We start from the raw sequence: 23,779 nt of genomic DNA on the forward strand, positions 1-23,779 counted from the left end.
ACCGGTGGTCACCACCGGTATTACGTATACAGCAGCCAGAGAAAGTAGTACATCTCTTAAGGTGGAACAGGCTTAAGTTCTCTTAAGGTGGAACAGGTTACATACACCACAATCCTCCCTTTTTAGCTTAACAGTCATATCCCCATTTAACATAACATAATAATATATATACATATATAACTTCAGGTATAAGCAGTTCAAAGGTTCAGTCTCTCAGGAGGCCTTCTGATTCGGGTTGGATAACGCCTTTCAGTGGTCTCTGATTCTTGTTGCTGAGGTGACTCCTCTAGTTGGTTTCCTTTGTATTGGACGTCATCATCAGGTACATTCCCTGCCGAGGTAGATGCTTCAGGTTCATTAACGTCTTCCACAGTTGTCTCTGTCGCAACCATGGGTTCGACCCTTGCTCCCGATTCTACCAGTTGATCCGCATGACGCCTTATCACATTGTTACCAATATCTACTGTGTACATCAGAGGTCCTTGTCTGGCCCGAATTGTTCCGGACTGCCATTTTTCATTTCCATAGTCCCTTGCCAACACTGGTTGTCCTACGTTGAAACTTCGAGTGGTCTTGTTATTAATATGCCGGAACTGTTTGTTTTCCACTTCCCTCCGCACATTTGGTTTTAACAAGTCCAACCTGGACCGCAACCTCCTGTTATAAAACATCATGGCAGGAATTTGGTTAGTTACTGCATGAGCGGCGTTTCGATATGCCATTAGGAAATTGTCCACCTTGTGTTGTAGCGGAATCTGATCATCGTTCATGGCCTTTATTGCCTTTTTGAATGTTTGGACAAATCTCTCGGCCAACCCGTTTGTCGCCGGATGATATGGGGCAGAGGTATAATGTTTCACCCCATTCTTCTTTCAGAATTTTTGGAATTCTTCCGACACGAACTGTGGTCCGTTGTCCGAACATATCTGTTCTGGCAATCCGTTCCTTGCGAATATTGTTCTTAACACCGCAATTGTCTTTTCTGAAGTAGTGGTATTCACCTTGATCGCTTCTGGCCATTTGGAATGTGCGTCCACCGCAATTAGGAACATGGAGTCCATGAATGGACCAGCAAAGTCAATATGTATGCGTTGCCATGGGGCTGAAGGCCATTCCCATGGGTGTAGCGGTGCGATCGGAGGTGCATTTTGCACTTTTTGGCACCCAGCACAGCTTTTCGTCAAATCCTCTATCTGTTGGTCAATACCCGGCCACCATACATAAGCCCTAGCAACACTTTTCATCTTAACTCCCCCCAGATGACCTTCATGCAGTTCCTTTAGAACTCTTTCCCTTAACTTGGGAGGAATAATCACTCTTGTCCCGTACATCAAAGTACCATGGCAGACGGACAGCTGGTCTCGCCTTGCCGAGAATGCCGGTAACAGAGGATCACCATGTGTTGGCCATCCCTTCACTGTCACCTCGTAGACTCGGGACAGTGTCGGGTCATTCCTGGTTTCTCTTTCAATACTTGCATTGGTGACTGGTAAACACTCGATGATGGTCGAATGAAATAACTCAACAGGGTCAACTTTCGTCGTCTCTTCTTCTTCAGGTAGTGGCAGGCGCGACAGCCCATCAGCATTGCCATGCTGCTTTGTACCTTTGAATTCTATTTGATATTGATGTGCCCCTAGGAAAAGGGACCATCTCTGGAGTCTCTGTGCTGTCATCACCGAAACACCCTTCTTAGGGTTAAAAATGGATACCAACGGCTGATGGTCTGTCAGACGTGTGAATTTTTGGCCCTGCAGGTAATGATTAAACTTCTTCACTCCCCATACAAGGCTGAGAGCCTCCCTATCGATCTGCGCATAGTTGCGCTCAGCGGAGGTCAATGATCTGGATGCAAACGCGACTGGCCTTTCCGTGCCATTTGGCAACTTGTGTGAGAGTACTGCCCCAATACCATATGGAGAAGCATCACAAGCCAACCGAATAGGCAGTGTCGGGTTGAAGTGAGCCAACACTTCCTCTGAGGTGATCAATTCTTTGCTTTTGCGAAATGCCTTCTTACAGTTTTCGCTCCATTCCCATGGTACCCCCTTCTGTAAAAGAGCGTTCAGCGGGTGCAGTACCGTGGATAGATTCGGTAGAAACTTATGGTAATAGTTAATCAATCCTAGAAACGACCTCAACTGAGAGACATTATCCGGAGCGGGAGCCTTTACAACTGCCTCTATCTTGTCAGGAGACTTATGAAGCCCCACAGTATGAGATCCGCTTCTGAAAGAACTCACATTTCTGCCGATTAACTCGAAGTCCATACTCTTTCAGCCTGTTGAGCACCAGTTCCACGTTTGCGAGGTGTTCTTCATCACCATCACCTGTAATCAGAATATCGTCCAGGTAACATTGTGTGCCTGGAATTCCCTGTAATACCTGTTCCATGGCCCTCTGCCAAATTGCTGGAGCCGATGCCACTCCAAAAACCAGCCTATTATACCGGTACAAACCTCTATGCGTGTTGATCGTGAGGTACTGGCGTGACTCTTCTTCAACCTCCATCTGCAAGTACGCCTGCGCCAGGTCTATCTTGGTGAAGTGTTTCCCGCCAGACAACGAAGCAAAAATATCCTCAATCCGCGGAAGCGGATACTGCACCGTGTGAAGCATCGGATTAACGGTGATCTTGAAGTCTCCACAGATGCGAACATTCCCTGGTTCTCCTGGCTTGTTGCTCGAAGGACGTTTCATAACGGGAACAATGGGCGTAGCCCACTCACTCCAATCTACCTTAGACAGTACACCTGAACGTTCTAGCGCTTCCAGTTCCGCTTCTACAGCAGGTTGTATTGCATAGGGTACTGGTCTGGCTTTGAAAAATTTTGGGTGTGCATGTTCATCAATCTTGATGTTTGCCGTAATTCCTCTCAGTGTTCCCAGTCCCTGCTGGAACACCTCTTTAGCATCATCCAATATTCTGGACAATCGTTTAGGTTTGACATCTGTTTCCCCGGAATCTACCGTTAGTGCCTTTAAGGAGTGCCAGTCCATATTCATTTTCCTAATCCACTCCCGTCCCAGTAGTGGTGGACCTCCTTCAGGTAGCACATATAAGTCCATTACTTGGCTTTCTTTGCCCTTGTGGACCACTTTTACCTCTATCTTTCCGATGGGGTACACTCTTTGCCCCGTGTATGTTTTCAATATAATCTCCGTATCCCGTAGGGGAATATGTTGGAATAACCTTTTGTAATCTTTCTTATTCATGACCGTCAATGCCGATCCAGTGTCCAATTCCATCTTTACTTGGACTCCTGCTATCTGAAGAGTGACCCAAATTGTCTGGAGATCTGCATCCTTACCAACGTTGTGTACTCTTAAGCTACCCAGTTCATTACTGCTGGCATCTGAATCTGACTTCTGTTCGTTCGAACTGTTCTTTGTCACCTTGTGTACCTTTATGTATTTTCCTTGCGGTGACTTTTTGTTGCTGGTCTTCTTTCCTGACCGGCATACTTCAGCTATGTGGCCAAGCCTGCCACACGTTCTGCATTCTTGGTTTTTAAACCAACACTGGTTCTGATCGTGCATTGTCTTTCCACAACGATAACATTTTACAGTACTCAAAACCAATTGATTTGTACTGAGTTCCGGTGACCGTAGCTGCATTACTGCCGTGCCTCTCGCTGCGGCTTCGTGTGATGCTGCCATAGTGACCGCTTTCTCAAGCGTCAGCTCATTCTCCTTGAGCAGTCGCTTTTGTGTATCTTCTTTTAATAATCCACACACAAATTTATCTCTTAGCGCATCTGTTAGTCCCGTTCCAAACTGACAGTACTTTGTTAGCTTATGCAATTCCATTAAATATTCAGCATTGCTTTCATCTTTCAGCTGCTTTCTGCTGTAAAATTTAAATCGTTCCGCTAGCATCAGCGGTGTGTGGTTTAGATGATTTCTCAGGACAGTAACAATCTCCTCGAACGTCTTCTCCGCCGGTTCATCTGGTGATAAAAGGTGTTTCAATTGCCCGTATGTCTTCGCACCCATTAAGTTTAATAAAGTTAGTGCTTTCTCATCATCTGGGATTTTATTTGCTTTACAATAATTTTGTATGCGTTCTACATACGTGGCCCAATCTTCGATGTCGCTATCAAAGGTATTAATGTTCCCATGTTTAGGCATCGTTGCAATTTTTTTTAGTGATTTCCCTTTTTCCAAGATGGCGGCTTCCCGCTCTTGTCTTCGTCCTCCGCCTACAAAATGGCGGTTTCCCGCGCTTGGCGGTCTTTCCCGCGCTCGCCTTCTTCACCCGCTGGCTGCAATGGCGTTTGGCGTGCCGCTGCTGCTCCCCTTTCCCAGCGGTTAGTAACTCCCCTGACGCTGTCTCCGCTTCACCGCGGCTCCCTCGGGCATTCGCACTTCCCCGATGTCGCGCCTCGCAGCCCTTCTTGCAGCCCGGTTATTAGCACTGGCTGCGTTCGCCTTCACCACGGCTCTCACGCCTTCAGTCGCCCCAGACGCTGCGCCTTTTTGTCCCGAATGCGGCCCGGCCCTTATCACCAGCCGCGATCGATGTCCCCGCGCTGCGCCTTTTGGCCCGAATGCGGCCCGGCCCTTATCTCCGGTCGCGATCGATCTCACCGCCCTTATTCCTCCGTCTTCCCTCCCCGTCTGTACAGCCAACGCGGCCGACTTTCTGCTCGCGTCGCTGACCGGCTTACCCACCACCGAGGTAGAAGGAAGATAGCTGACTGCCGCTGATGGAGGCTTCGAGTTCAGGATATCTTCTGCACTCCGGGTTCTCGATGCCTGCCGCGCGACGTGTCTTCCAGCAGGGTGATGAGGGTGGATGCCTCTCTTCGACGCCCATTCTGTGGACGAAGCCGCCGTGGATATAAACTGCCGCAGGGTAAGAATCGGACTCGTCGCCACTGTTAAATCTGTGTGTTCTAGTTGTATTTAAGATTAATTACTGACACAGACTACAAGAATAACGTTTCAACAGGTCTTTACTAGTTGGAGGTCAGGGCTATACTAACAGCAATATCACTACACAGTACTTATATACCGGTGGTCACCACCGGTATTACGTATACAGCAGCCAGAGAAAGTAGTACATCTCTTAAGGTGGAACAGGCTTAAGTTCTCTTAAGGTGGAACAGATTACATACACCACAGCTTAGATAAAGGTATAGGTAGTATTGAGGGAAAGGACCTAGAGTGTCTAAGGAGATCCCTGGCTGCATGGCCAGGTTATTTGTTTCGGATTGCATTTTCAAAATACACAAAATGCATTGTCATTTGTTTGGCCTTGGATGCATGCTATCAGGTTAAGTTCTGAACTGTTTTATTTAACCTCAGCCTGTAAGTGGCAGGCCCTCAGCAGACTCATGGTCCTCAATATTAATCCCACCATGACATAGAAACATAGAAACATAGAAGATAGGGGCAGGAGTAGGCCATTCGGCCCCTCGAGCCTGCTCCGCCATTCAATGCGATCATGGCTGATCATCCAAATTCAGTACCCTATCCCTGCTTTCTCCCCATACCCTTTGATCCCTTTAGCCTTAAGAAATATATCCAACTCCTTCTTGAATATATTTAATGAACTGGCCTCCACCGCCTTCTGTGGTAGAGAGTTCCACAGGTTCACTACTCTCTGGGTGAAGAAATTCCTCCTCATTTCTGTCCTAAATGGCCTACCCTTTATCCTTAGACTGTGTCCCCTGGTTCTGTACTCCCCGGCCATTGGGAACATCCTTCCTGCATCTAGTCTGTCCAGTCCTGTCAGAATTTTATAAGTTTCAATGAGATCCCCTCTCATTCTTCTAAACTCCAGCGAGTATAAGCCCAATTGACCCAATCTCTCCGCATACGTCATTCTTGCCATCCCAGGTATCAGCCTGGTGAATCTTCGCTGAACTCCTTCCATGGCAACAACATCCTTCCTCAGATAAGGCGACCAAAACTGCACACAATACTCAAGATGTGGTCTCACCAAGGCCCTGTACAACTGTAGCGAGACATCCTTGTTCCTGTACTCAAACCCTCTCGCTACGAAGGCCAATGTACCATTTGCCTTCTTAACCGCCTGCTCTGCATGCTTACCTTCAGCGACTGGTGCACAAGGATACCCAGGTCTCGTTGCACTTCCCCTTCTCCCAATCTATTGCCATTCAAATAATAATCTGCCTTCCTGTTTTTGCCACCAAAGTGGATAACCTCGCATTTATCCACGTTATATTGCATCTGCCATGCTTCTGCCCAATCACCCAACCTGTGCAAATCATCCTGGAGTTTCTCGGCATTCTCCTCACAGCACACACGCCCACCCAGCTTTGTGTCATCTGCAAACTTGGAGGTATTACATCCAGTTCCCTTGTCTAGATCATTAATATATATTGTGAATAGCTGGGGTCCAAGGACCGATCCCTGCGGTACCCCACTAGTCACTGCCTGCCACTCGGAAAAAGACCCGTTTATTCCAACTCTTTGCTTTCTGTCTGCAAACCAGTTCTCTATCCAAGTCAATACCTTGCCCCCAATCCCATGTGCCTTAAATTTACACGCTAATCTCTTATGCGGGACCTTATCGAAAGCCTTCTGAAAGTCCAAATACACCACATTCACTGGTTCTCCCTTATCTATTTTACCAGTTAATCCTCAAAAAATTCCAGTAGATTAGTCAAGCACGATTTACCTTTTGTAAATCCATGTTGACTTTGTCCGATCCTGTCACTGTTTTCCAAGTGCTCTGCTATTACATCTTTTATAATGGACTCTAGCATTTTCCCCACTACCGATGTCAGGCTTACCGGTCTGTAATTCCCTGTTTTCTCTCTACCACCTTTTTTGAATAGTGGGGTAACATTAGCTACCCTCCAATGCATGGGTACTGTTCCTGTAATGTATGTACCTTTAAGAGGAACTAAGTTTTTGAAGCCCCTGTATACTGTAGTACCAGTAGTGACCACTCGGGTATATAAGCCTGTGTAGCGTCTTGTGTTGTTAGTTCACCTCCAGACTTTGTTCAGTAAACACTTGTTAAATCAACTCCTGCATTCCGTGTCTCCATTAACACACGGATCTAACAGTGGCGACGAGTTAGAAACGAACTTACCTGCAATTCGGCAGCACCTCAAGGGGATCGATTCCTCAGACAAAGGTCGAAGCCAGAAGCAAGAAAATAAATAAATAAAATAACTCAAAGAAACTCGAAAACGAGGGCCAGGCTTGGTCTCCAGTCTGTGGTTTCCCCAGCTAAACGGGCTGGTGGCAGGTAGTGCACTGATCCTTCCTGGGCTGCGGCGGGCTAGAGCTCGATCGGGTGGCTCTGCAACGGGGCTGGGCAGTGAGTCGGGAAGCAGATGCAAAGAGAGAGAGAGGGTGGAGCACTCAGGGCGCGGCCGGTGCTGCAAAGCAGGTCGGCGTTCGGACCGAGCAGAGGGAGGGGAAAGTCCCAGAGGGTCCGCTCCACGACGGGAACCGCGGAGAACAGCGTTGGCAGCAGCGGCAACGGCGGGAGGCGCCATCGTAACTCGGCGGGGAAGAAAGAAAAGCGTGGGAGGCGCCATTTTGATACATCGGGGACGGAGGAAAAGCGTGGGAAGCGCCATTTTAGATTTTCAAGCTGCCAAAGACTGGCAATATTACTGCTTTCGACAGTGATATAGAAGATTGGACCACATATGTGGAAAGAGTGGAGGTATATTGCAAGGCGAATGAAGTAACGGATGACAAAAAGGCATCGGTACTTCTAAATCTGATGGGCGCAAGGACATACGGGCTGTTACGAAACTTGATCACTCCAGCCAAACCGATGGACAAGAATTTTAATGAGATTTTTGATACCTTACAGGAGCACTTAAACCCAACACCGCTGCTGATAGCGGAACGATTCAAATTCTTCAGGAGGAATCAGCACAAGAATGAAAGTAACGCTGATTACCTCACCGAATTACGAAAGCTGTCAAAGCACTGCCAATTCGGGGCAGGACTGGCAGATTCTCTACGAGACAAATTCGTCTGCGGTGTCCTAAGTGAAGGAACACAGAAAAGACTACTTTCTGAGAAAGATTTAACACTGGACAAGGCTTTCAGTGTGGCTGTATCATACGAAGCAGCAGCAAGAGGAGCTGCAGAGATACAGCAAAAGCCACAGGACTTCGGCACCCATGAAATGACACGGGGTTTTGAGAGATGTTATCGCTGCGGCAGATCCACCCATGACCAGAAGGACTGCTGGTTCAAGGACAAAGCATGCAGGCAATGCGGAAAGATGGGTCACATTGCATGTGTATGCAGATCTGGAAAGAAATCTGCTGACAGTAAAAAGGTCAATAAGGAAAAGTACAGAAAGGTACAAATGATGATGGACAGTAGCTCCGAAGACCAGAAGAGCGATAGCGACTCCGGAAACAAGAGACTAAGCTGTCTCAAATTACATAATGTAATTGCCAAAGAAGATTACCAGACCATTTGGGTTACCCTCATGATAGCGGGGTCCCCAGTCAAAATGGAGCTAGATACAGGATCAGCTCTGACCGTTATGAGTCGATGGGATTACGAGCGGCTATTTCCGCATATACCTTTGAAAGACACATCCATTGTCTTGAAGACATATACGGGGCAGAAAGTATACCCCAGAGGGAAAATAAGGGTGCCTGTTGTATACAACGGCAAGGAAATACAGAAGTTGTATTTATACGTTCTGCAAGATGGTGGTCCACCGTTGTTGGGATGTGAATGGATCAGAAAGATACGTTTAGACTGGCACTCCATTCAGGCACTGACGGTGACCAGTAAGAAAAAAAACGATGATTACATCATACCTGGACGATTAAAAGAAATCTTGGCTAACGCCAAAGAAGTGTTTCAACAGGAACTAGGAACCCTGAAAGGCGCCACCGCCTCAATAAAAGTGGAAGATGCGGCAATTCCCAAGTTTTTTAAGGCAAGGCCGGTGCCATACGCAATTCGTCCAGCCGTCGAGGCAGAGCTGGAGAATTTGGAAAAAGCAGGCATGTTATCCAAGGTAGATTGGAGTGAGTGGGCAACACCCATCGTCCCGGTCATGAAGAAAACGTTGAATAATGATAAATCTGAAGAACAGAGAAAAGTTCGCATCTGTGGGGACTTCAAGGTGACTGTAAACCCGGTTCTTCACACGGTACAGTATCCTCTTCCGGTGGCATAGTGGTTAGCACTGTTGCCTCACAGCGCCAGGGACCCGGGTTCGAATCCGGCCTCGGGCGACTGTCTGTGTGGAGTTTGCACATTCTCCCCGTGTTTGCGTGGGTTTCCTCCGGGTGCTCCGGTTTCCTCCCACAGTCCAAAGATGTGCGGGTTAGGTTGATTGGCTATGATAAATTGACCCTTAGTGTTAGGGGGATTAAATACGTGGGGTTACGGGGATAGGGTGGGATATGTGTTGGTGTAGGGGTTACGGGGATCGGGTGGGATATGTGTCGGTGCAGGCTCGATGGGCCGAAATGGCCTCTATCTGCACTGTGGGGTTTCTGTGATTCTGTGATAGAAGATATTTTTGCCTCACTATCCGGAGGGAAACGTTTCACCAAAATTGACTTAGCACAGGCATATCTACAGATGGAGGTTGAGGAGGCCTCTAAAAAGTATCTCACGATAAACACACACAAAGGCCTGTACCAGTACAATCGACTGGTTTTCGGAGTGGCATCAGCTCCGGCTATCTGGCAAAGAGCTATGGAGCAAGTCCTGCAAGGGATTCCGGGGACTCAATGCTACCTAGACGACATCCTTGTAACAGGAGAAAACGACAACGAGCACCTTGCCAACTTGGAGCAGGTGCTCACAAGGCTGAGAGAACGGGGCCTACGAGCAAATTGCCCCAAGTGCGAATTTTTCCAGAAACAGATATCATATTGTGGCCATGTCATTAACGAAGAAGGGTTGCATAAGTCACCTGAAAAAATTGAAGCAGTCGTAAAGGCCCCAGCGCCTGAAAATGTCTCACAATTAAGGTCATTCCTGGGATTAGTAAATTACTATCATAAATTTTTACCAAACTTGTCGACGGTTCTGCACCCGCTTAACGCACTGCTACAAACGGGAATAGTTTGGAAATGGAGCGAAGACTGTAAACGTGCCTTCCATAAATGCAAAGGCTTGGTCACGTCCAGGGAAGTGTTGGCTCATTACAACCCATCACTGCCAATCAGACTGGCGTGCGATGCATCCCCTTACGGCGTGGGAGCGGTATTATCGCATAGATTCCCTGATGGCTCGGAGCGGCCGATAGCTTTTGCGTCACGCTCATTGAACTCAGCTGAGCGTAACTATGCCCAGATCGACAGGGAGGCACTCAGCCTGGTGTGGGGGGTGAAGAAATTCAACCATTACCTACACGGACAAAAGTTTACCTTGTTGACTGACCATCAACCCCTCGTCTCCATATTCAACCCTATAAAGGGCGTTCCCATTATGACAGCGCAAAGGCTACAGAGGTCGTCCCTTTTCCTAGGGGCACACCAATATGACATAGAGTACAAAGGAACAAAACAGCATGGGAATGCTGACGGGTTATCGCGCCTACCGTTGCCAATGGTGGAAGAGGCACCTACAGTGGACCCAGTGGAGATGTTCCACTCGACCATAGTGGAATGTCTACCGGTGACAAATTCTACCATTGAAAAGGAAACGCGAAATGACCCGACTCTCTCACGAGTCTATGATTTAACGGTGAAGGGATGGCCAGCACATGGCGAACCACTGTTGCCAGCATTCTCGCAAAGAAGAGAACAGCTGTCAGTGTGCCGAGGAACCTTGATGTGTGGATCCAGAGTGGTGATTCCACCCAAACTCAAGGATAGCGTGCTAAAGGAGCTTCACGAGGGGCATCTGGGTGGAGTGAAAATGAAGAACTTAGCCAGAGCGTTTGTGTGGTGGCCAGGTATCGATGGAGACATCGAAGAAATGACCAAGAGCTGTCTAGAATGCCAGAAGGTCCAAAACGCCCCACCACAAGCCCCTCTACATCCATGGGAGTGGCCCTCATCTCCATGGCAAAGGGTACATATCGACTTTGCTGGTCCATTTATGGACTCAATGTTCTTAATCGCGGTGGATGCACACTCCAAGTGGCCGGAGGTAATAAAGATGTCCTCCACCACCACGGAAAAAACCATCACAGTATTAAGGACCATATTCACCAGGAATGGGCTGCCTGAACAGATCTGTTCTGATAATGGACCGCAATTTGCATCCGATGAATTCAGGAAGTTCTTAAAAAACAATGGGGTTAAGCACTACACGTCCGCCCCATACCATCCCGCCACCAATGGATTGGCTGAAAGGTTTGTCCAGACCTTCAAGAAGGCCATAAAGGCCATGAGTAATGAAGACATAAATCTACAACATAAGGTAGATAACTTCTTGTTTGCGTACAGGAATGCAACACATGTGGTTACAAACCAAAGCCCCGCCATGATGTTTTTCAATAGAAGACCAAGATGCCGGCTGGATTTGGTCAAGCCAAACATCAGAAGGGACGTAGAGAACCGGCAATTTCAAAGCATGAATGAAAGGCCAACTAGAACCTTCCAGATAGGTCAACCAGTTTTGGCCTGGGACTACCGTACTGAGAAATGGCAGCCTGGAACTATTTGCAGACGACTAGGACCGCTGATGTATACCGTGGACATTGGAGAAAGCATAATAAGGCGCCATGCTGACCAGATCATAGAGTCATCCGAAAAAGGACAACCTACACCACAACTCTATACGCCTAGTGATGAAGCAGGGATACCCATAGTATCTACCTCCGATCCGGTGATACTGGAACCAGATGAACCCGACACTGGCATTGAAGCCGAATCGACCTTGCCAAAAGAACCTACTACACCACTGAGGCATTATCCGGACCGAGTCAGGAAACCTCCAGAGAGACTGAATTTGTAATTGATTAACTTCAGCAAATGTGTATATTATTGTTCTTGTAAAAATGTTATTTAATGATTACTTAAAATGTTATGTACTATTTATCTAAAAGGGGAGGAATTGTAGTGTATGTACCTTTAAGAGGAACTATGTTTTTGAAGCCCCTGTATACTGTAGTACCAGTAGTGACCACTCGGGTATATAAGCCTGTGTAGCGTCTTGTGTTGTTAGTTCACCTCCAGACTTTGTTCAGTAAACACTTGTTAAATCAACTCCTGCATTCCGTGCCTCCATTAACACACGGATCTAACAGTTCCAGATTCCATCGAATGTTGGAAGATGATCAGCAATGCATCTACTATTTCTAGGACCACTTCCTTAAGTACCCTAGGATGTAGATTATCAGGCCCTGGGGATTTATCAGCCTTCAATCTCGTCAATTTCCCTAACACCATTTCCCTACAAATACTGATTTCTTTCAGTTCCTCCCTTTCATCAGACCCTATGTTCCCTGACATCTCTGGGAGGTTATTTGTCTCCTCCTTTGTGAAGACAGAACCAAAATATGTATTTAGTTGTTCTGCCATTTCTTTGTTCCCCATTATAAATTCCCCTGATTTTGACTGCAAGGGACCTACGCTTGACTTCACCAATCTTTTTCTCTTCACATATCTATAAAAGACCGGCAGGAGGATGTCGGGTGGGGGGGGTGCGGTGGCAGTTGGGTTAAACCCTAGAAAACAGGGACCACGTCCTCAACCCAATGCGCACATGGCTGTTGCTGTTTTTACGGCTGCAGGTAACGAGATGTGAGAGTGTCCCATCTTGGAGAGACTCCCACAGTGCAATTGAAAGCCTGATTTAAATTTAACTCCTGCCAGCTGGGTTTCCCAGTGCTCGGGAAACCCGGCAGCATAATGGAGACCTGAGCTGCCGGCTCCAGAATGTAATTGCTTTTTATAATACTCCTTGTGGGCCATGAGGAGCAGGAATGCTCCCCCCAGCTCCTCAAGCAAATCTTTGGCCCCCCCTCTGCTGATCGTGGCCTCTCTCTCTTGCCCCTACCATAATCGGCAGCCCTCCTCCCTCCAAGTCTCGATTTGAAGCCTGCCCGCCATTGCAAGATCCTGCTGACTCTCTCCCTTTCTCCTAGCCCCCAACAGCCCCCCCCCCTCAAACTCCCCAGCAATAAATTCTCCTAAGCTCCCAGCAATAAGCACAGCAGAGATTTCTGGCAGCTAATGTATAAAAAGTTTGGCAGTAAGAGAGTGAGTGGTCAGGATTCTTCTCCCGACGGCAGTATTCCAGTGGGGTGGGATGTCCTCCGACCTCTCAGACACAGACAGAATTTTGACCCATTTCCCGGTTTTGGATTCATCAGCTGTGCATGACAGGCTCATAGTGGGATTCCCATCACTAAGGGAGCCTGCCATTGACAAACTGTAAAATCCCTAAAGGACTGCTGTAGCACCAGAAGAGCTGAAACGCCATTAAAGGGGCAGAAGTATCCCGAAAATTGAACCAGCTGTCCCACTGAAAGCCTTCGCCAAGACTGATGCCTTCGCAGGTCAGGACTGGGGGAGGAATAGAGGGATAGGATGCCAATACAAGAACCTCTTACCTCATGGGGGCTGTTATCACCGTTTTCAAGGGCCTACTGTCACCGTGGCCCTGGGAAGCAGTGGCAACAGGTGGATGGTAAGTAAATCCACGGGAGACCTGCCTCCTGCCACCATTTACATGCAGTAGGTAGGGAAGGAGAGGTCAGCAATAATCTCAGTGAGATTGGGGAGGTAAATGTAGGTTGAGCAGTAAGATGGCTCTACTCGGAGCTCCGACATGGCAAGAGAGCCCCAGGTGGGCAGAGGAATCGCTTCAAGGACACCCTCAAAGCCTCCTTGAAAAAGTGCAACACCCCCACCGACACCTGGGAATCCCTGGCTCAAGACCACACAAAGTGAAGGAGAAGCATCTGGGAAGGCGCCGAACACCTCGAGTCTCTTTGCCGGGAGCAAGCGGAAGTCAAGTGCAAGCAGCGGAAGGAGTGCACGTCAACTCAAGCACCCGACCCACCCGCCCCTTCAACCACTGTCTGCCCCACCTGTGACACAGACCGTAGGTCTCGCATTGGACTCATCAGTCACCTGAGAACTCACTTTTAATGTGGTTCTGAGGAACTGCTTAAGAGAAGAGAAGAGAGTAGTCTTCAGCATCTGAATTTTTCCTCATTCTCCACTGCAATCTCACCCAATTTCATAGAGGAGAACCCAGAACAAGGTCTTTTGTCTGCTAGGATAACAGGCTCCCCCTTTAATAGACATCTGTGATTGAGCAAACTACCAGACTATGTGCAAATACAGTAAGGAATGCCTTAAACTGCAATAGAGCTTCACCACCATGCATGACTCTGGGCATCAACGTAGGATTCATCTTTGCTTTTATTATTGCTTCATTCTGTCTGTATAGAAGAGAACAACCAGCATGATTGAGGGGATGGAGGGATTGGGTTATGAGGAGCGATTATGTAAATTGGGCATGTTCTCACTAGAAAAAGAAGGTTGAGAGGTGATACGATTGTGGTTTTTAGGATTCTAAAGGGACTAGATGGTGTAGACTATCACCTTGTCCAGAACAGTACAACCAGAGTGCATGGCCTGTGCTTGAAGGGAAGTACATTTAAAACTAATCTGCAGAAACAACATTTCATCGAGAGAGTGGTCAATCTATGGAATAGACTCCCTAGGGAGACAGTGGAGGCAGTTAATATTGATTCATTCAAATACAAATTAGATAGATTTCTTTCAGAAATAATATTTTTAGATACAGTATATGTGTAATTTGAGACATGACACGTTGTAATGCTTAGGAGGCAAAAAGTAACTTGGGACCTATGGTTCCCAAAGCTCTCCACCACTGGGGCTTTCCTCGTGTCATTTCTGGGTCTGTTATAGACGAATTGAGAGACTGATTGTTATGATTATCAACAACTCCATTATTATTGTATTATGCAACTACCAGGACAAACTACAGGAAACTCTCATTTAAACGGCACCTAAATATCCTGAATTCTCTATTAACTGGCAAAATTCATACTCCGAAAACAACACCTCAATAACCGGAAATGTTGCCGAGTCAGAGTCTCCCGCAGTAGCCGAGTTAGTCAGTGGGGGTAGTTCTCCAAACTGCCACTACTCGGCTTCTTGGCGCTGTCGGAAGTCTCTTCCGATCCGAACATCTCAATAACCGGAAATGTTGCCAAGTCCAAGTCCATTTAACACAATATTCTGTAGGTGAGTGCACAATTATACTGCACATTTCTTGATTTTTTTACTTTTTTTTGTTAAAAATAGCCTCAGTAGATATACCTCTCCGTTATCCGGAATTTTTAATCAACCGGCACCATCCCGGTCCTGTCGGTGCCGGATACGAAAGAGTTTCCTGCAGATGGACATTGGTCTTTTTTATCTAGCAATTCCTATGTTTTTATGTTTATATAGGGGATAGGTGCACTGAATAAGGAAGCTGGGACAGATATATATTTAAGAAGGGGGATAGAACATGTCCAGGGAATTAGAGCCAGTCAGCTTAACATCGGTGGTAGGAAAAATAATGGAATCCCTTCTAAAGGGGAAAATAGAAACCAAAAACATAGTAATGAATATTCAGCATGGATTTCAACCACATTGAATTTTTGAAGAGGTAACAGAGAGATTAGACAATGGTAATACAGTAGATGTAATATATCTAGATTTTTCAAAAGACCTTCGATAAGGTACCCCATAATAGACTGATGAACAAGGTGGAGTCAGGAGACAAGTAGCAGAATGGATAGCTAGCTAGCTTCAAAACAGAAAGCAGAAACTAGGGAAAAAGGGTAGCTATTCACAGTGGCAGAAGGTGGGTGGTGGTGTTCCACAAAGATCAGTGCTGGGACCACTGTTGTTCACAATTTATATTAACAATTTAGACTTTGGATCAAAAACACAATTTCTAAATTTGCGTATGACACCAAATTGGGGGGGATAGTCAATATTGAGGAATTACATAGTACAGGAGGACATTAATAAATTTGCAGAATGGACATTTAATTGGCAAATGAAGTTCAACACAGATAAATGTGAGTTATTACATTTTGATAGGAAGAATAGGGAGAGTGCAAATCTAGGTGGGGTAGAGGAATAAAGGGATCTCGGAGTACAAATACACAAATCACTAAAAGTTGTGACACAGGTTAGCAAGGCCATTAAAAAAGTAAACCAAGCACTAGGGTTTATTTCTAGAGGGATAGAATTGAAAAGTAGGGAAGTTATGCTAAACCTGTATCGAACCTTGGTTAGACCGCACTTAGTTTACCGCGTACAGCTCTGGTCGCCATATTATAAAAAGGATAATGGGGCAGTAATTCAGGTTGGTGGCTTGCCGCGCGTGCAAGCCCCCGATATGCACTTACCCGACGCGCCTGCCGTTCACCTCCAGGGACGCCTGGAATTCCATTTTAAAACAGAAGAATCCCGGGCAGCGTTTGACATCACGCCGCCCAGGAGTGCAGCCAGCGCGAAGCCTGGAGCGTGCTGTGCAAGTGAGACACGCCCCTTAAGGTCTCATTGTAGTAGGACATGCCCCCAATCTCTCCAAGCAGCTGCAGAGGACTTTGTAGTTACACAGCTGCAGGGAAAGTAAGTTATCTGCTATTTTATGAATGTTTTGTGAACTTTTATAAAATTTTAAAAACGTTTACATTATTTTGAAGAATCTGAAGTAGTTTTAAACAGAATTAAAGCAATTTAAAGACTTTTAAAAGCCCTAAAAGAATTTTTTTTATTCCATTTATTTATTTAGCAATGTCGTCGTCATACGTGTCTTCACACTGTTCCCTTTGGGGAACTGTATGAAGTGGTGGAAGGATTTATGGCCGTGATTAACGCTCATTCCGTGACCGTAACCATCTTTGAACCAGCCATTAGGGTGGTTAGTCCTATGGCGGGAGGGTTTTACGGGCTCCCACAAGCTATACAAGGAGGGGGGGCCACCCACACGCACGGACGCAAATATCCCGCTGGATGTCAACCCAGAATTTAGAGCCGGAGCTCCGACTCCACTTGCCGGGACTGTGTGGAGCGGGGTTCGAAACCCTACCCCGTCTGGCCCAGCGGCGGGGATCCTACCGCTACGCCAAAGGCCCAATCCGATTAGCAACGTGAAATGGCTGGAATGAGCACAATTCACGGCATTAAAAGAACTCACAATTGAACTGATGATGACCTCAGCAATCTCCTCAACGAGGTGGAGGCGCAGCGCCTGCTCATCATTGGTAATGAGAAGTCAAAGGCGCCGCAAAAAGGACAGATGATAGCTTGGTCTTTCAAGTGGCAGCATAGGGCTCCAGTCACGGGGAGGGAAAAGGCGCAGGAAACGTATGGGTGTCACCTTTTGCGCGGAGTGGGCCTTTTGCGTAGTGGTAAGCATCCCCGCCGCTGGGCCAGAAGGAGTAGGGTTTCGAACCCCGCTCCAGACAGTCCCGGCAAGTGGAGTCGGAGCTCCAACTATAAATTCTGGGTGGACATCCAGCGGGATACTTGCGTCCGCGGGTGTGGGTGGCCCCCCCCCCTCAGATGGGTTGTGGGAGCCCGTAAAACCCTCACGCCATAGGACTAACCACCCTAATGGCTGGTATGAAGATGGTTATGGTCACGGAAGGAGTGTTAACGTGGCCAGAAATCCTTCCACCACTTCATACAGTTCCCGAAAGGGAACAGTGTGAGGATACGTACGACGATGACCTCTTGCGCAATGCTCCTCCTTGGACCCTCAGTCGCAGATGCGAGGGGGCAAATCGTGCAATTGTTAAATTTCTCATTTTATTGACATGTAAAATGTTGGCCCAGTAATTCCCTTCCAAACGCGCGAGTACGGTCGGGGTACTTACGCGTCTGGCCGGAGGAAATGCCGGTTTTCAGCATGCACAGCGCATGCGGGGAAAACCGGCATTTCCTGTCCTCTGAACGAAGGGTTTCAGAGGCAGAACGCGTGCGACTGTACAGGCAGCGCGTGCGCAGTAAAATTCGCCGCTTTCATTCATGCTTTCAGTGAGGTCAAGTCCTTACAACTTACACATGAAAAAAGCATGAGTACAGTTGCTCCAGAGGCTGCGGAGGAAGATATTTCTTATCGTGGAGCTTCTGAAAGGCAATATTTTTGTTTGGGAAAGGGAGGAAAGTTATTTTAAGAAATGCTGAGGTAAGTTTTAAAGTTTATTTTTGTTTTTTAAAACGGGTTTTCAGTACTGTAGGTAGAAGGATCAATTGTGGCTATGTGAATTGAATTTGCTGTGTTTATTAAATGTAAAAATGACTCCAACATTTTTAAGAAAGAAACTTTTCATCAGTAATATATTCTTTTAAGTAATTATGTATGTATGTCTGTATATATTCCTTTGCGTGTATGTATATATTCCTTTACTTATGTGTATGAATGTATGTATTTAATTATGACTTTCAGAGAAAGTAACTTATTGGAAAATCATAATTAAAATTATACATTCATACTCATAAGTAAAGGAATATAAAACATACATACATATATGTAAAGGAATATATGTGGACATACATACATAATAACTTATTACTGGTGAAAAGTTTCTTTCTTAAAAGTGTTGGAAATGTTACATTACTCATTTTAGAACACTCATTTTCACATTCAATTCACACAGCCACAATTGCTCCTTCTACCTACCGTACTGAAAACCTGTTTTAATAAAAAAATTTAAACTTTAAAACTTACCTCAGCATTTCTTAAAATAACTTTCCCCCCTTTCCCAAACAAAAATATTGCCTTTCAGAAGCTCCACGATAAAATATATCTTCCTCCGCAGCCTTGGAGCAACTTTACACGTGCTTTTTTCAAGTGTAACTTGTAATGACTTACCCTCACTGAATCCATGAATGAAATCGACGAAGTTCACTGCGCAAGCGCTGCCTGTGCAGTCGCACGCGCTGTGCCTCTGAACCCCTTCGTTCAGAGGACTGGAAATGCCGGTTTTCTCCGCATGCGCTGTGCATGCTGAACGCCGGCATTTCCTCCGGACAGACGCGTGAGTACCCCGACCGTACTCACGCGTTCAGAGAGGAATTACTGGGCCATAGAGGCACTGGAGAGGGTGCAGAGAAGATTTACAAGGATGATACCAGAAATGCGAGGGTATACATGTCAGGAAAGGATGAACAGGCTGGGTCTCTTTTCTCTTGAAAAAGGCTGAGGGGTGACCTAATAGAGGTCTTTAAAATTTTGATAGAGTGGATACAGAGAGAAAGTTTCCACTTGTAGGGAAGAGCATAACTAGAGGCCATCAATATAAGCTAGTCACCGAGAAATCCAATAGGGAATTCAGAAGTAACTTCTTTACCCAAAGAGTGGTGAGAATGTGGAACTCACTACCACAGGGAGTGGTTGAAGCGAAAAGTATAGATGTATTTAAGTGGAGGCTAGACAAGCATATGAGTGAGAAGGGAATAGAGGGTTATGCTGATAGATTTAGATGGGGAAAGACGGGAGGAGGCTCGAGTGGAGCATAAACGCTGGCATGGACTGGTTGGGCCGAATGGCCTGGTTCTGTGCCATATATCCTATGTAATCCTATGTAGATGAGCCTTGTGTATATGATCCAGTATAAAAGTTATATGGTTTTAAATAGTTTCAGTTAACATCTAAGCCTAATGTAAGGATATTAATGAAACAACTGTCTATAATCTGGTAATATTAAAGATCCCAATTAGATGATGACTTCCATCTCTGTCTATTTTTGTTGTTAGCTCACACTATAACATGTAACAACTTGTCTGTAACCTCTCATCATTGTACAATCTATTGTTCTGAACCCTTTCTCCACCATTATGGACAGTTCATTTGCTCTGATGTAAATAAAAGATTATGATTTAACCTTTAATATTTACACAAATGTGTTGTAAAAGGAAAAATATAGTCCTCAAAAGATTTTTTAAAATTCATTCTCGGGATGTGGGTGTCGCTGGCACGGTTGGCATTTATTACCCATCTCTAGTTGCCCTTAAGAAGGTGGTAGTGGAAGTTCTTCTTGAACCACTCCAGTCTGTGTGGTGAAGTTGCTCCAACAATACTGTTAGGTAGTGTAGTCTAACTGGGTTTTGACCCAGTGGCAATGAAAGAACAGTGATATATTGGCGCAGAAATTTAGGTCTCCACGGGTGAGTACACACGGGGTACTCACCCGTAGGCCCAATGGAAGTGCCGGTTTCGTGCATGCACTGCGCATGCGCGGGAAACTGGAACTTCCGTTCCCCTGAAAGAAGGGGTTCAGTGGTCGAACGCGTGCGCCAGAGAGGCAGCGTGTGCGCATCGAACTTACGTTTTTTTTGCAGGTTTCTCCAGGAGGGTAAGTCTCCAGGAGTTAAACTTTTAAAAAGCAGGCGCAAGGCCTGCTTTTAACAAGGTAAGTGGTGAATTAATTAAAATTAAAACAGTTTTTCCATAGGTTTATTATTTTTAAATACTTTAAAGAAAGGTAAGTTTATTTTTAGCCCGTTAGAAAATGTAATTACATTTTACAAAAATTTAAATTATTGTTTAAAATAGTTATTTCATGTAATTTATAGTTATTTTAAAAATGTGATTTAAAAATTTTTTATTTGAAGTGTTAGTGATGCTTTGGGGCTTATAGTATAGTAGAGACAGCTCTTCCTGTCAATTTTATGAATGGGCATTTCCCTGCTACTATTGGCTCTCCATGGCCCACGTGATCTCAGGGGATGCATTGAACTAACTGCACCCCTGGGATACACAAGCACTGCGCGCCGGCAGTTGGAGGAGGCCCAGGATCGGAATCCCACGCAGGCCCACAGCTCAACGGCCGGCGCGCTAGGTAAGTGCAGGCCGGAGGCTTGCACCTGCGGGAAGCCTCCGACCCAAATTTCTGGGTCATTGTGTGAATTGGAGGGAAACTTGAAGGTGATGGTGTTCCCATGCTCCAGATTCCCTTGTCCTTCTAGGTGGTGGCGGTTGTAGGTTTGGGAGGGGCTGTCGAAGACACCTTGGTGAATTGCTGCAGCACATCCTATAGATAGCACACACTGCAGCTATGGTATGTTGATGATGAAGGTTTAAGCTGGTAGATGGGGTGACGATAAAGCAGACAGTTTTGTCCTGGATGGTGTCGAGCTATTTGAGTGTTGCTGGAGATGCAGTCATCCAAGTAAGTGGAGAGTATTCCATCACACTCTTGACTTGTGCCTTGTAGGTGGTAGAGAGGCTTTGGGGAGTCAGGAGGTGAGACACTCAAAGAAGAATACTCAGCCTCTGACCTGCTCTTGTAGCCACAGTATTTATCTGGCTGGTCCAGTTAAGTTTCTGGTCGATGGTGATCTCCAGAATGTTGATGGTAAGGAACTCGGCTATGTTGAATGTCAAGTGGAGGTTGTTGTGCTCTCTTTTGTTGAAGATGCCTGACACTTGTGTGGCGCAAATGTTATTTGCCACTTATCACTCATAAGAACATAAGAACATCAGAAATAGGAGCAGGAGTAGGCCATTCGGCCCTTCGAGCCTGCTCCGCCATTCAGTGAGATCATGGCTGATCTTCTGCCTCAACTCCATTCACCGGCCCTATCACCATATCCCTTGTTGCCCTTACTAGTCAGAAATCTATCAAATTCTGTTTTGAATATACCCAATGACTGAGCCTCCACAGCCCTCTGGGGTAGAGAATTCCAAAGATTCATCACCCTCTGTATGAAGAAATTTCTTCTCATCTCAGCCCTGAATGGCCTACCTTTTATCCTGAGGCTGTGGCCCCTGGTTCTAGACTCCTCAGCCAAGGGAAACATTCTCCCAGCATCCACCCTATCAAGCCCTGTAATAATTTTGTATGCTTCAATGAGATCCCCTCTCATTCTTCTGAATTCAAGAGAATACAGGCCTAGTTTACTCAACCTCTTCTCATACGACAGTCCCGCCATCCCAGGAGTCAATCTCATGAACCTTCGTTGTACTCCCTCTATGGCAAGTATATCCTTCCTTAGGTAAGGAGGCCAAAATTGTACACAGTACTCCAGGTGTGGTCTCACCAAGGCCCTATATAATTGGAGTAAGACTTCTTTACTCCTGTACTCAAATCCTCTTGTAATGAAGGCCAGCATACCATTTACCTTCCTAATGGCTTGCTGCACCTGCACATTCATTTTCAGTGACTCATGTACAAGGACACCTAGGTTCCTTTGAGCATCTGCATTCCCCAATCTTTCACCATTTAGGAAATACTCTGCCTTTCTGTATTTTTCTACCAAAGTGGATAACTTCACATTTATCCACATTATAATCCATCTGCCATGTTCTTGCCCACTCACTGAGCCTGTCGAAATCTCCCTGAAGCCTCTTCACATCCTCTTAACAACTGACACTGCCACCTAGCTTTGTATCATCAGCAAATTTGGAAATGTTATGTTTAGTCCCCTCATCCAAACCATTGATATAGATTGTGAATAGCCGTGGCCCAAACACCAATCCTTGCGGTACCCCACTAGTCACAACGTGCCATCCTGAAAATGACCCGTTTATCCCTACTCTTTGTTTTCTGTCTGTTAACCAATTCTCAATCCATGCTAGTATATTACCCCCAATTCCATGTGCCCTCATTTTGTTCACCAACCTCTTGTGTGGGACCTTATCGAAGGCCTTCTGAAAATCCAAATACACCACATCTACCGGTTCCCCTTTGTCTACACCACTAGTTACATCCTCAAAGAAAACCAATATGTTTGTCAAACAGGACTTCCCTTTCATAAATCCATGTTGATTCTGCCCAATCTTACTATTAGTTTCGAAGTGCCCAGTTATTGAATCCTTTATAATAGATTCCAGCATTTTCCCAACTACTGATGTGAGGCTAACAGGTCTGTAGTTCCCCGTTTTCTCTCTCCCTCCTTTCTTAAATTGTGGGGTTACATTTGCTATCCTCCAATCTGCAGGAACCGTTCCAGAATCTATAGAATTTTGGAAGATGACAACCAATGCGTCTGCTATTCCAATGGCCAGCTCCTTCAAAACCCTAGGATGTAGGTCATCCGGTCCTTGAGATTTATCGACTTTTAGTCCCTTTAATTTTGCTAGTACTGTTTTTTTACTAATAATCATTTCTTTAAGTTCCTCATTCTTGTCACACCCTTGGTTTTCTCGTATTTCTGGGAGGTTTTTCTTTCTTCCTCCGTGAAGCCAGAAACAAAGTATTTATTTAATTTCTCTGCCATTTCCTCATTCCCCATTATAAATTCTCCCGTCTCTGACTGTAAAGGACCTATATTTACCTTTGCCAGTCTTTTCCTTTTCACATCCCTATAGAAGCTTTTACAATCCATTTTTATATTTTTTGCCAGTTTGTGCTCATATTCCATTTTCCCTTTCTTCATCAATTTCTTGGTCCGCATTTGCTGATTTCTAAAAAAGATCCCAATCCTCAGGCTGACCGCTTTTTCTGGCAACTTTATAAGCTTCCTTCTTTGCCTTAATACTAGCTTTAATTTCTTTTGTTAGCCATGGTTGGATCACTTTTCCTTTTGGTTTTTATGCCCTAGAGGAATATGTGTTTATTGTAAATTATGTATTAGTTCCTTGAATGTTAACCATTGTATGTCCACCTTCATACCTTTTAGTGTAGACTCCCAATGAACCATGGCCAACTTGTCCCACATACCCTTTTCGTTTCCTCTGTTCAGATTGAAGACCTTAGTTTCAGATTGGACTAAATCACTCTCAAACTTAATATAAAATTCAATCATATTATGGTCACTTGTCCCTAAAGGCCCCTTTACCACAAGATTATTGATCAGCCCTTTCTCATTACACAGTACCAGATCTAGAATTGCCTGTTCCCTGGTTGGTTCCTCCACAT

Source organism: Somniosus microcephalus, chromosome 7 (assembly GCF_052327205.1).
Source record: "Somniosus microcephalus isolate GS21.2 chromosome 7, FLI_Smic_1.0, whole genome shotgun sequence".
NCBI lineage: Eukaryota > Metazoa > Chordata > Chondrichthyes > Squaliformes > Somniosidae > Somniosus > Somniosus microcephalus.